The sequence below is a fragment of the Moschus berezovskii genome, chromosome 12 (genome assembly GCF_049115385.1).
Source record: "Moschus berezovskii isolate FMDL1 chromosome 12, NW_MosBer_1.0, whole genome shotgun sequence".
Lineage (NCBI taxonomy): Eukaryota > Metazoa > Chordata > Mammalia > Artiodactyla > Moschidae > Moschus > Moschus berezovskii.
Window position 1 is genome coordinate 84942135 of NC_142471.1, and position 12379 is coordinate 84954513.

Below are 12379 nucleotides of genomic sequence, written 5' to 3' on the forward strand. Positions count from 1 at the left end.
CATTAGACCCTAAGTATAAAATAAATACCCAGGAGTCCAGAAGATACTTCCTCTTCTAGAAAGATGGAATAGACATATTTTTCCCTGATCTTTCCACTATGTATAACTAAAAACCATAAACATACATAAAACACACGTAAGCATGCAGAAGGGAAGAAAGTAGACCAGCTACTTTCACTTTTCTCTACTTTACATATGGTCATGTATATGTTTCAATGCTACTCTCTCATGGGGTTGCTGAGACTTGGACATGACTGAGCGTCTTCATTTTCACTTTCACTTTTCACTTTTCACAAAGTCTACCACCAAGTAGACCTTGGTGTCCACGAAACAACAGGGTGAGTTCCCTGAGTTTTCTCTTTACTCCATGTACCTCCCCCCACCACATGGAGTGGGAGAAGCCCTCTATCAAATTGAAGCCCTCTAACAATCTAGAAAGGCTAATACACACAGACCAAAAATATAAATAAATGAAAGCAGAAAGCTCCCACAAAAGCCTTGCCAAAGGGCCAGGAAAGAACACTGTTAGCCCATGACCACTCTACTCCAGTCAAACTCCACTTAAAACTGTGGTTCCATCTCTACTCACGCCAGCAAAGGCCAAGTGGGAAGCCTAGAAGTCCACTCTTTCAAGGCTGTAACAAAGTGCCCCAGCACCCCTACCCAGATAGTATCAGCGAAGATCAAGTAGAGAGCCAGGGCTTTTACCCCACCCCAGCACTGTGGCAATGCGCCCCCACCGCTTCAGTGTCAGTGAAGACCACCTGGGGAGCCCAAACTCATAACCAGGACTAACCAGGAGCCCCCACTACCTCAGGTGTCAACAAATGCCTTGTAGGAAACCTGGACTTCTATCTCCACCTGGCAGCAACAAGGCAGCACTACAACGTCCCCTACTGAAATGGTGTCAGAGAAACCCAGCTAAAACAAAAGGATTAAATAAGAGGTAGTCTCATAACACAAGACAAAATGCCTACTGCTGCTGCTGCTAAGTCACATCAGTCGTATCTGACTCTGTGTGACCCCATAGACGGCAGCCCACCAGTCTCCGCCGTCCCTGGGATTCTCCAGGCAAGAACACTGGAGTGGGTTGCCATTTCCTTCTCCAGTGCATGAAAGTGAAAAGTGAAAGTGAAGTCGCTCAGTCATGTCTGACTCCTAGCGACCCCATGGACTTGCAGCCTACCAGGCTCCTCCGTCCATGGGATTTTCCAGGCAAGAGTACTGGACTGGGTTGCCATTGCCTTCTCCGAAAAATGCCTGGGCTCCGGTCAAAAATCATTCGTCACATAAAGACCCATGACAAGCTCAAACTAAACGAGCTAAGACAATCAATAGATGCAATCACCAAGCGAACAGAAATGTTAGAATTACATGACAAAGATTTTAAATCAGCCACAATCAGCAATGGAGATGCAGACATAGGGAAGAGATTTTTGGCCACAGTTGGGGAGAGAGAAGGTGGGATGATTTGAGAGAGTAGCACCGAAACGTGTACATGACGATCTGTAAAGTAGAGAGCCAGTGGGAGTTTGCTGTGTGACACAGGGAACACAAAGTCAATGCTCTGTAACAACCTAGAGGGATGAGATGGAGAGGGAGGTGGGAGGGAAGTTTACGAGGAAAGGGACGTATGTAACACCCATGGCTAATCCATGTTGATGTATGGCAGAAACCAACACAACATTGTAAAGTAAGTACCTTCCAATTAAAAAAAATTTTTTTGGCACCCGTGTCAACATGGCGCTGCATGCGGTGCGGAGCGTGCGGGCCGCGGTCGGCAGCCTGCGCACCATCTCGGCACCCAGCGCGCGCTGCTCGCCACGGCCCTGGGGACTGCAGGCGGGTGCCACCCGGGCGCTGCGCACCGGCCCTGCTCTGCTGTCGGTGCGGAATTCACAGAAAAACACGAATGGGTAAAAACAGAAAACGGTGTTGGAACAGTGGGAATCAGCAATTTTGCACAGGAAGCTTTGGGAGATGTTGTTTACTGAGGTCTGCCTGAAGTTGGGACAAAGTTGAACAAACAAGAGGAGTTTGGTGCTTTGGAAAGTGTGAAAGCTGCTAGTGAACTCTATTCTCCTCTATCAGGAGAAGTAACTGAAATTAATAAAGCTCTAGCAGAAAATCCAGGACTTGTCAACAAGTCTTGTTATGAAGATGGTTGGCTGATCAAGATGCCATTCAGTAACCCTTCAGAACTAGATGAACTAATGAGTGAAGAAGCATATGAGAAATACATAAAATCTATTGAGGAGTGAAAACGGAACCCCTAAATAAACTACTTTGAAACAAAAAAAAAATTTTTTTTTGAAGCAGCCATGATAAAAATGCTTCAAGAAGCAATTACAAATGCATCTTAAGCAAATTAAAAGATAGGAAAACCTCAGCAAAGGAATATAAAGAAGAACCAGAAAGTTTGGAACTGAAAATCGCAACAACTAAAATAAAAGCCCAGTGGGTGGGCACAATAGCCAAATGGGAAAAAGAGCAAAGAATTAGTGAACTGGATGACAAGACAATAGGAATTACCCAATCTGAACTAAGGAAAGAAAATAGACTAAAAGAAAAAAAAACAAATAGAGGAACAGAGCCTCAGGGATCTATGGTACTACAATAAAAGATCTAACATTCTTGTCATCAAAATCCTAGAACAGAGGAGAAATAGAGTGGGACTGAAAAGAGACTCAAAGAAATAATGGCTGAAAACATCCCAAATTTAGCAAGAGACATAAACCTACTAATTTGAGGAGATGAGTAAATCACAAACAGAAAAAACCCAAAGAAACCCACATAAAGACATATTATAATTAAAATTCTAAAAAGTAATGATGAAGAAAAAGTGTTAAAAGCAGCCAGAAAAAAACGACAACTTACCTTTGAGGGAAACAATTAGAATGACTGTGGATTTCCTATTAGACTCTATGAAGCACCATGGAGCAGGAAGTGACACAGTATTATCAAGGTGGTGAAAGAAAGAACTATTAACCTTGAATCCCATACCCAGCAAAAATATCCTACAGGAGTGAAGGGGAAATGAGAACATTCTCAGATAAAGAAAATTAAGAGAATTTGGTTCCAGTAGATCTACTCTAAATGAATGGCTAAAGGAAGTTCTCTAAACAAACAAACAAACAAAAAAACCCCAATAAAACAAAAAATCTTAGAACATCAAGAAGGAAGGAAGAACATAAAATACATATATTTATGGAAAGATTCCATAGAAAAGCAGGGAACAACACCCAATTCATTTTATCAAGCTATTATAATCCTGTTACTAATGCAAAAAGAGAAAGCTACAGTCCAGTGGGACAGACCAATGTCCCTCTTCAATATTGACACAAAAATCCCTAACAAAATACGAAGAAATAGAATTCAGCAATATTCAATAAGAATTACATTCTAAGACCAACCAAGGTTTATTTTATAGATGCAAGACTGGTTTAATATATTGATTTGATATTGATATTGATTTGACCAATCACTATAACCCATCATATTAACAAGCTAATTAAGATCAATCACATGTTCATCTTGATGCAAAAAAAATCATTTTACAGAATTCAAAACACATTCATGTTAAAAACTCTCAGCAAACAGAAATAGAACTTTCTCGGTTTGATAAAGAGCATCTACAAAGCCCCACAGTGAACATTATACTTAACAGTGAAAGAGTGATTCTTTACTCTCTAAAGTTGGGAACAAGATAAAGACATTTACTCTTATTTAACACACCGCAAAATGACCTAGCCAAAGAAATAAAGCTGGAAAAAGAAACAAAAGTCCACTGAAGGAAAGAAAGAAATGAAAGTCTCTCCTTGCAAATGACATGATTATTTACACAGTAAAACTAAATGAATCTACAAAAACTCCTAGAACTAATAAATGATTTTAGCAAGGTTATAGAATATGAGATAAATATATAAAAATCTATTGGATTTCTTAGATGTCTTTGCGACCCCACAGACTGTAGCTTACCGGGCTCCTCCATCCATGGGAATTTCCAGGCAAGAGTACTGGAGTGGGTTGCCATTTCCTTCTCCAGAGGATCTTCCCGACCCAGGGATCGAACCCAGATCTGCCACATTGTAGGCAGATGTGTCAGGTAACATTTTTGTGTGTAATATTTTCATGCATACTTAAATTAAAAAAGCAGATGAGACAAAAGCAACATAGGAACATTATTTGTGTGTCTATGCAAATGAACCAGGCTTAAATCAATATTTATGATAATCAAATTAGTAATATGAATAATAATATGCAATCACTGAATAGTCTCCAAAATAAAATGTTGAAAGTTATATTTACACTGATTTTCAAATTAAAGTGATTTAGGGACCAAAGCCTACTTTCCTAATAAAATGACTTTTCATTGTTTCAACAAGCCAAAATATATGTCTGTATGTAAGTAAAAGAATACTTATAGAAAATATGGAAAAATTTCACCAAACATTTCATCAGGGATAGAAACAATACTTTGCTACATCTTATAAATCTTTTTAAAGAAATGTACATAAGCATTTTCTCTTTTACAAAATTGATATAAAAATCTATATAAATCAAAAATTTATTTTATCTCTAAATACTTGCAATGAACATGTAGACACTGAAATAAAAAATAGAGTATCATTTTACATTGCTCCCCAAAAGTGAAATACTTAAGCATAAATCTAACAAAATATTGACAGGGCTTGAATGTGCATAACTACAAAATGCTGATTAAAGAAGTAAAAGAATCTCTAAATAAAGAGAGATGCACCATGTTCACAGGCTGGAAAACTCAACACGATAAAAGATATCAATTCTCCCCAAACTGATATACAGATTTAATACAATTACTTTCAAAACCCCAGCAAGAATTTTTGTAGATACAGAGGTTATTTCTAAAGTTTATATAGAAAAGAAAAGAAACTGTAAAAACAAAAAAAATTCTGAAAGAGAAGAAAACTACTGCAGTCCACACTGTGTGACATTGGAAAGATAAACACACAAATTAATAAACAAAATAGAAAACCCAGAAACACACTGACACAATACAGCCATCTGATTTTTGACGAAGATGCAAAAGCATTTTGATGAAGGGAAGACAGCCATTTATTTATTTATTTATTTATTTTGATAGTCTTTTAAATGATGCTAGAGCAATTGTATATCTCTACAAAAATAGTATTAAATCTCATATACTTTATATAAATATCTTATTAAATCTTATATACCTTATATAAAAGTGAACTCAAAATGGATAGTGGGGGAACTTCTCTGGAGGTCCAGTGGTTAAAACTCCACCCTTTCAATGCAGGGGACGTGGGTTTGATCCCTGGTTAGGGAACTATTAATAAGATCCCACATGCTGTTCCCCCTGGAGAAGGAAATGGCAACCCACTCCAGTACTCTTGCCTGGAAAATCCCATGGACTGAGAAGCCTGGTAGGCTATAGTCCATGGGGTCACAAAGAGTCGGACATGACTGAGCAACTTCACTCACATGCTGTTCAGCACATCCAAAATATAATAATAATTTTGAAATAAAAATAAAAAAATTTTTAACAGTATTACAAGGAGGCTTCTGTTTCCATTGCAAAAAAAAAAAAAAAAAAGATTATGGTCTTAAGTACAAAACATAAAACTAAACAATAGGAGAAAATCTTTGAAATGTAGGGCTAGGCAAACCACTCTTAGATTTGATACCAAAAGAGAAAAGTTGACAAATTTGAGTTCATCAATTTTGAAACTTTTGTTCCATAAAAGACCCTGTTAAGAAAATACAGCTATGATTTTTCCAGTAGTCATGTATGGATGTGAGAGTTGGACTGTAAAGAAAACTGAGTGTCAAAGAATTGGTGCTTTTGAACTGTGGTGTTGGAGAAGATTCTTGAGAGTCCCTTGGACAGCTAGGAAACCCAACCAGTCAGTCCATCCTAAAGGAAATCAGTCCTGGGTGTTCACTGAAAGGACTGATGCCGAAGCTGAAATTCCAGTACTTTGGCCATCTGAGGCAAAGAACTGACTTATTTGAAAAGACCCTGATGCTGGGAAAGATTGAAGGTGGGAGGAGAAGGGGACGACAGAGGATGAGATGGTTGGATGGCATCACTGTCTCAATGAACATGAGTTTGAGTAAACTCCGGGAGTTAGTGATGGACAGGGAGGCCTGGCGTGCTGCAGTCCATGGGGTCGCGAAGAGTCGGACACGACCGAGCAATTGAACTGAACTAAACTAAGAAGATAAAAACACAAGCCATAGAAGAAATATTTGCAAAATACATATTCCACAAAGGACCAGTGTGTAAATATATTTTTTAAAAAAAACTAGGGTTAAAAAGGCAATCTAATTTTTAAATGGAAAAAAGGCCAAAAAAAGATATTTCATCAAAGAGAGTATACAGTAGTAAATGAGCACATAAAAAGATGTTCATTATCATTAGTCAAAATGGAACTAAAATAACAACGAGGCATCACTACAAACCTATCAAACGACTAAAATAAAAAATAATAACACCACCAAATGCTGACAAGGATACAGAGATAGGTCACTTACACCATGTTGCTGGTAGGAATGCACAATGGTAGAGTCACTCTGGAAAACACTTACACAATTTCTTAAAAGCTAAACATGCAACTACCATGTGACCCAACATTTGCATTCCTAGGCATTTATCCCAAAGAAATGAAGGCTTATGGCAACACTTACACCTGTACATGAATGTTTATTGGAGCTTTATTCATAACTGCCAAAAGTAGAAACAATCCAGATGTTCTTTGACGGATGTATGGCTAAACAAACTATGGTACACAGTATGGAATACTACTTAATAAAATGGAGCAAAATATGAATATAACCAGCATGAATGAATGAATCTTCAGAGAATTATTCTGAGTGAAAAAAAAAGTCAATTCTGAAAGGTTACAGACTATCATGTTTCCACTTATATAACATTCTTAAAATGACAAAAATATAAAAACGTAGAACAGATTAGTGGTGGCTTGGGGTCCAGGAAGGGATGCAGGTAGGAGGGAAGTGTATATAACTATAAAAGAGCAAGAACGAGAGCTCCTTGTGGGTGATAGAAATATTTTGTATCTTGCCAATATGAATCTTAATATTCTGGTGGTGATATTGTACTATGGTTCTACAAGACGTTACCATAGGGGGAAAATATATAAAGTGTAGAAGAATCACTCTATTAATTCTCAACACTGGGATGAATTGGGAGATTAGGATTGGCATATATACAGTTTGCTGTTGCTGTTGCTCAGTTGCTAAGTCGTGTCTGACTCTTTGTCATGTGTAAAATAAATAACTAGTGCGAACCTGCTGTCTAGCACGGGGAGCTCAGCTCGATGCTCTGTGATGACGTAGATGGGTGGGATGGGAGGGGAGGGAGGGAGGTCCAAGAGGAAGGGGACCCATGTACACACACAGCTGATTCATTTCACTGTACAGCATAAACTACAACACAACATTGTAAAGCAGTTATAAATAAAAATAAACAACAATAAAACTTGCGTGTGAATCTACCTTCATCTCAAAGTTAAATTTTTGATTTAAAAAAAGTTAAAAAGCACAGGAGGTCTTCGAACCTTCCAAACAGGCTCGAAAAATAGGAATCTTTGTTTGATGCTGTCCTTGTACAGATAACAGATGCAAATCAGGGCCTGGCTCTACTCAAAGATACCAATACTGTCACCCCAATGCAAGGCAATGGGAAACGGCAATTTCTGTGAAATCTGCTTCCAAACATTGGAATAGATTTTAATGATTCTGGAGTGAATGAGGACACTTGACAGAGGCAATGTTTTAGTTCTTAAATTTTCTTCCAAGTCACAAAACAGCTTAACAATTTCCAGGGCTTATTGCTTCACCGAGGGTTTTAATTCAACAGTGCAGCAAGCAGGATGACTCAAGGCAATACTCTTGTGTTAGGGAAAATACAATTTTGGTAAAGTTCCAACTGTTTCCAATTGAGCCTTTTCCTCAGACAATAGAAGCCATGTAATGTGCTTTCAGGACATAAGGGGCCACTTCAGTTTTGTTGGCTCCATAATTCTGTAGGTAAGAATCTTGCCATAGGAGATGCCTTTTGACTCTTGTGCTACATCATGTTGAATCAAACAGGTAGACTATAAGGATATATGCATGCTGTTGTGCACTCTTTTTGTGTGATTTCCCAGCTGGTGTCACAGTACAAATATTCATATATTCACAATTACAATAACACCTCACATTCTCAATTCATATCAAAGGGAACAATTTTAGAAATTATAACATGTGAATGATGACAATTATAAAATACCAAATGCATATATGAAAGAATGTTTTAATAAAAATATAATCTGTGAGAATTCCCTGGTGGGACAAGAATTAGGACTCCATGCTTCCACTGCCTGGGTCTTGGGTTCAATCCCTGGTGGGGACCTAGGATCCCACAAGTCATGTGACATCGTCACAACTATATATATATATTGTATATATAACATAGAAAGATATCCTATGTTCATGGACCAGATTTATTACTGTTAAGATGATAATACTTTGAATACTCTTCAAAGTTATTTACAGGTTCAACACAATCTCTTATCAAAATTCCAGCTGCCTTCTTTGCAGAATTGACAAGCATATCTTAAAACTCATACAGAAATTAAATGGACCTCAAAGAGTCACAACAATCTTGAAAAATAAAAATAAATTAAAATAATGTTGAAGATTCAGACTTCTTGATTTCAAAAACTTACTACAGTTCTACAATAACCAACACAGTGTGATACTGGCATAATGATGGATGTTTAGATCAGTAGAATAGAATTGAGAGTTGAGAAATAAACACTTTTGTTTGTGGACAATTGATTTTGACAAGGGTGCCAAGATCATTCAATGGGGAAACTAGTGCCTTCAAACAAAATGGTGCTGGGACAACAGCATATCTACATACAAAAGGGAAGAAGTGGACTCCTACCTCATATCATAACCAAAAATTAACTCAGAAGGAATCAAAGACCTAAATGTAAGAGCTAAAACTAAAACTCATAGATGAAAATGTAGACATACATCCTCATCACCTTGAACTAGGCAATAGTTTGTTAAGTATGGCGACAAAACTACAAGCAACAAAAGGAAAAAAAGATAAACTAGACTTCATCAAAGTATAAAACATCATACTTCAAAGCACAACATCAAGAAAATGAAAAGACAGTCCCCAGAATGGAAGAAAATATTTGCAAATCATATCTCTGAGAAGTGATTTATATCTAGAATATACAAAGTACTTATACAGCTCAATCATAAAATGACAACTGACCCAATTATAACCTGGGAAAAAGATCAGAATAGACATTTCTCCAAAGATATACAAATGGCCAATAAGCACATTAAAAGATGCTCAACATCATTAGCCATCAGAGAAATGCAAACCCAAACCACAATAAGATGCCTGTTTACACTCGCTTCTTAGCAATTCCACTCCCAGTTATATATTCAAGAGAAATTAAAAGCCAGTATCCAAACAAAGACTTGTACATGAGAGGCTATAGCAGCATTACTCAAAATGGCCCCAAAATGGGGACTTCCCCGGTGGTCCAGTGGCTGAGACTCCACACTCCCAATGCCAAGGGTCCCGGTTCAATCCCTGGTTTGGGGAACTAGATTCCACATGCTCCAATTAAGACCTGGCAAGGCCAAATAAAACTAATAAATAAATTTTTAAAAATAGTCCCAACATGGCAATAACACAGATATCCATCAACTGATGAATTGAAAAATAAAATGTGGTATAACCATACAATGGAATACAATTGGCAATAAAAAGAAATGAAGTGTTGATACCAGCTACAATATGGATGAAACTTGAAAACAAACGTGAAAGAAGTCTATCACAAAAGATCACATATTGTATGATTCTTTTAATATGAAATGTCCAGAATAAGCAAATCTATGAAGACAGAAAGTAGATGATTAGTTACCTAAAGTTAGGGGGATTGGGAGCAAGTGGAGAGTGGCTGTTAAGTGTAAGGTGTTAACAATTGGGGAAACTGGGTGTGGGTATATGGGAACTCTATTATTTTTGCAATTTTGCTGTAAATCTTAAGCTGCTCTAAAAAATGTTATTTTATTTTATTTATTTATTTTTGGCTGTGCTGGATCTTCATTGCTGTTCTTCTTATTGTTGTGGCTTCTCTTGATGTGGAGCACAGGTTCTAGGAGTGTGAACTTTAGTAGTTGTGGCACACAGGCTTAGAAGTTGCAGCTTGCTTATCTGCCCCACGGTATGTGGGATCTTCCCAGATCAGGGGTCAAACCAGTGTCCCCTGCGTTGTGAGGTGCATCCTTAACCACTGAACAACCAGGGAAGCCCTGCTCTAAAATTTTTTTTAAAGATCTTTTTAATTTTTTCTTCTTTGAAAAGGAAAGGCAGAGAGCTCTCTTCTCCAGACTTGCAGAAGGCAAAGCATTAGCTTTCTTTGATTGTCTCATATCCAGGTTTATTTGACAGCTGCTACTGCTGTCATGAATGGGGAACTGATCCTGTGTCTGTTATGGCCCCAAAGACTGGCCTCAAGTCCACCTCCTAAAGAGTTGGTGACCACATCATCAACTGGTGACAGAAGGAACTAAGGACCACGAAACTGACCCTTCTGAATGGACAGAATGGATTACAGCGGTCGTCTTTAACCTCTCCTATGGTAATCAGAGCTCTCAAAGAACCAGCCGGGGAACAAAGAGAGGCAGGAAAACTTGGAGAAGGGTGGAAACCATCATATCGAAGAGACGATCAGCATCGTCCCACACATGGGGCACAGGGCTGTGGCCATAGATCTCTCTGAAATGTTAGTGAGAACCTGGAAGCTTCCTGCTCTGCGGGCTACAGTACCCACGGCCCCCATCCTCTCTACAACACAAAGATGTCGGCTGTGTGGCAGAACGCCAGTTAGATAACAGGGCAGAGAGGAGGACTTTTCAATAATCAATTGATCACCACCATCACAAAAGTAAGGCCAACACATTTTTTAAAACCTATATATCTTCTCAGTCCTGGAGAAAGTGAGGTGAATCAGCTTTCAGGAAAGCAATTTGACATTGTGTTTTCAAGAAACTTTCAAAGTTCAGCCCATGTGAACCAGTAACTTCACTTCTAGGAATAAACCCTGAGGAAATCATCCAAAATGAGGTCAAAACCCAGGAAATGTTATTTATTGTTAATAATGAAAAATTGCTAACAATTTCAATAACCATTAGAGGTTAACTAAGTAAATGATGGTACATATAATTACAGCCATATGATACATCTCTCGTCATTGTTTAAAAAAAATACTTGTGAAGGGTTTTCAATGACATGCAAAAATATGGTGAAAAAGCAGGATGGAAGATCAAATTTAAGATATGACCACAAAATTGGGCAGCAGGGGGAGGGAACATTTATATACAGAGCTAATAATAGTTATCTCTAAGAAGCAGGATTAGTGTCACTGATAGCGCTTCTGCTTTTGAAAATTGCCAACATTTTTCAGATTTTCATCCATGAGCATGTATGGAATTTCAATAAAAAAATAAACAAAAAGAGTATCTTGTTCAAAGTTAAGTAAGGATGTTCCAGCAGACTGTTAGTTACTTCCCAGTATCCTCCCAGAGGGCTTCCCAGGTGACCCTAGTGGTAAAGAACCTGTCTGCCAATGCAGGAGACGTGAGAGACGCAGGTTTGATCCTTGTGATGGATCCTGATCCCCCAGAGGAAGGCATGGCAACCCACTCCAGTATTCTTACCTGGAGAATCCCACGGACAGAGGAGCCTGGCGGGCTACAGTCCATACAGTGGCAAAGAATCAGACATGACTGAAGCAACTTAGCATGCATATATCCTCCCAGTGTCCCCATCTTTTTTCTTAGGACAGCACTGATTTTTCAGGCAGACCCAAGGGCACTCAGGTAAAAGACTCATTTCCCTGCCTCCTGCGCAGCTAGGAGAGACATGTGACTGAATTGCCAAGAGATATGAGCAGAGGAATTGTAAAGAATGACTTAAAGAAGACTTCCTGGGTGGTCCAAAAGTTAAGAATCTGCCTGCCAATGCAGGGGACACAGGTTCGATCCCTGGTCCAGGAAGATTCCACATGCCAGGGGGAAACTAAGTCCACGCGTCACAATTGCTGAGCCCGTGCTCTAGAGCCTGTGCCCCACACCTCGAGAAGCCAGCACAATGAGAAGCCTGAGCACCACAGCTAGAGAGGAGCTCCTTCTTGCTGCAACTGGAGAAAGTGTGCACACAGCAACAAAGACACAGTGCAGCCAAAAACAAATAAAAATAAGTTAGTCAGCAAAAAAGAGTGACTTAGAGGTGAACCTAAGACTTAAACCCTAAGGCTGATGAGTTTTGCTGGGTCCTCGAGTC

General features: G+C 38.7%; 1 pseudogene; it reads left to right on the forward strand.

The window, feature by feature from the left end:
* The first annotated feature begins 1740 nt into the window (after positions 1–1740).
* LOC129555312 (glycine cleavage system H protein, mitochondrial pseudogene) lies at positions 1741–2261 on the forward strand (annotated as a pseudogene).
* Positions 2262–12379: the final 10118 nt, after the last annotated feature.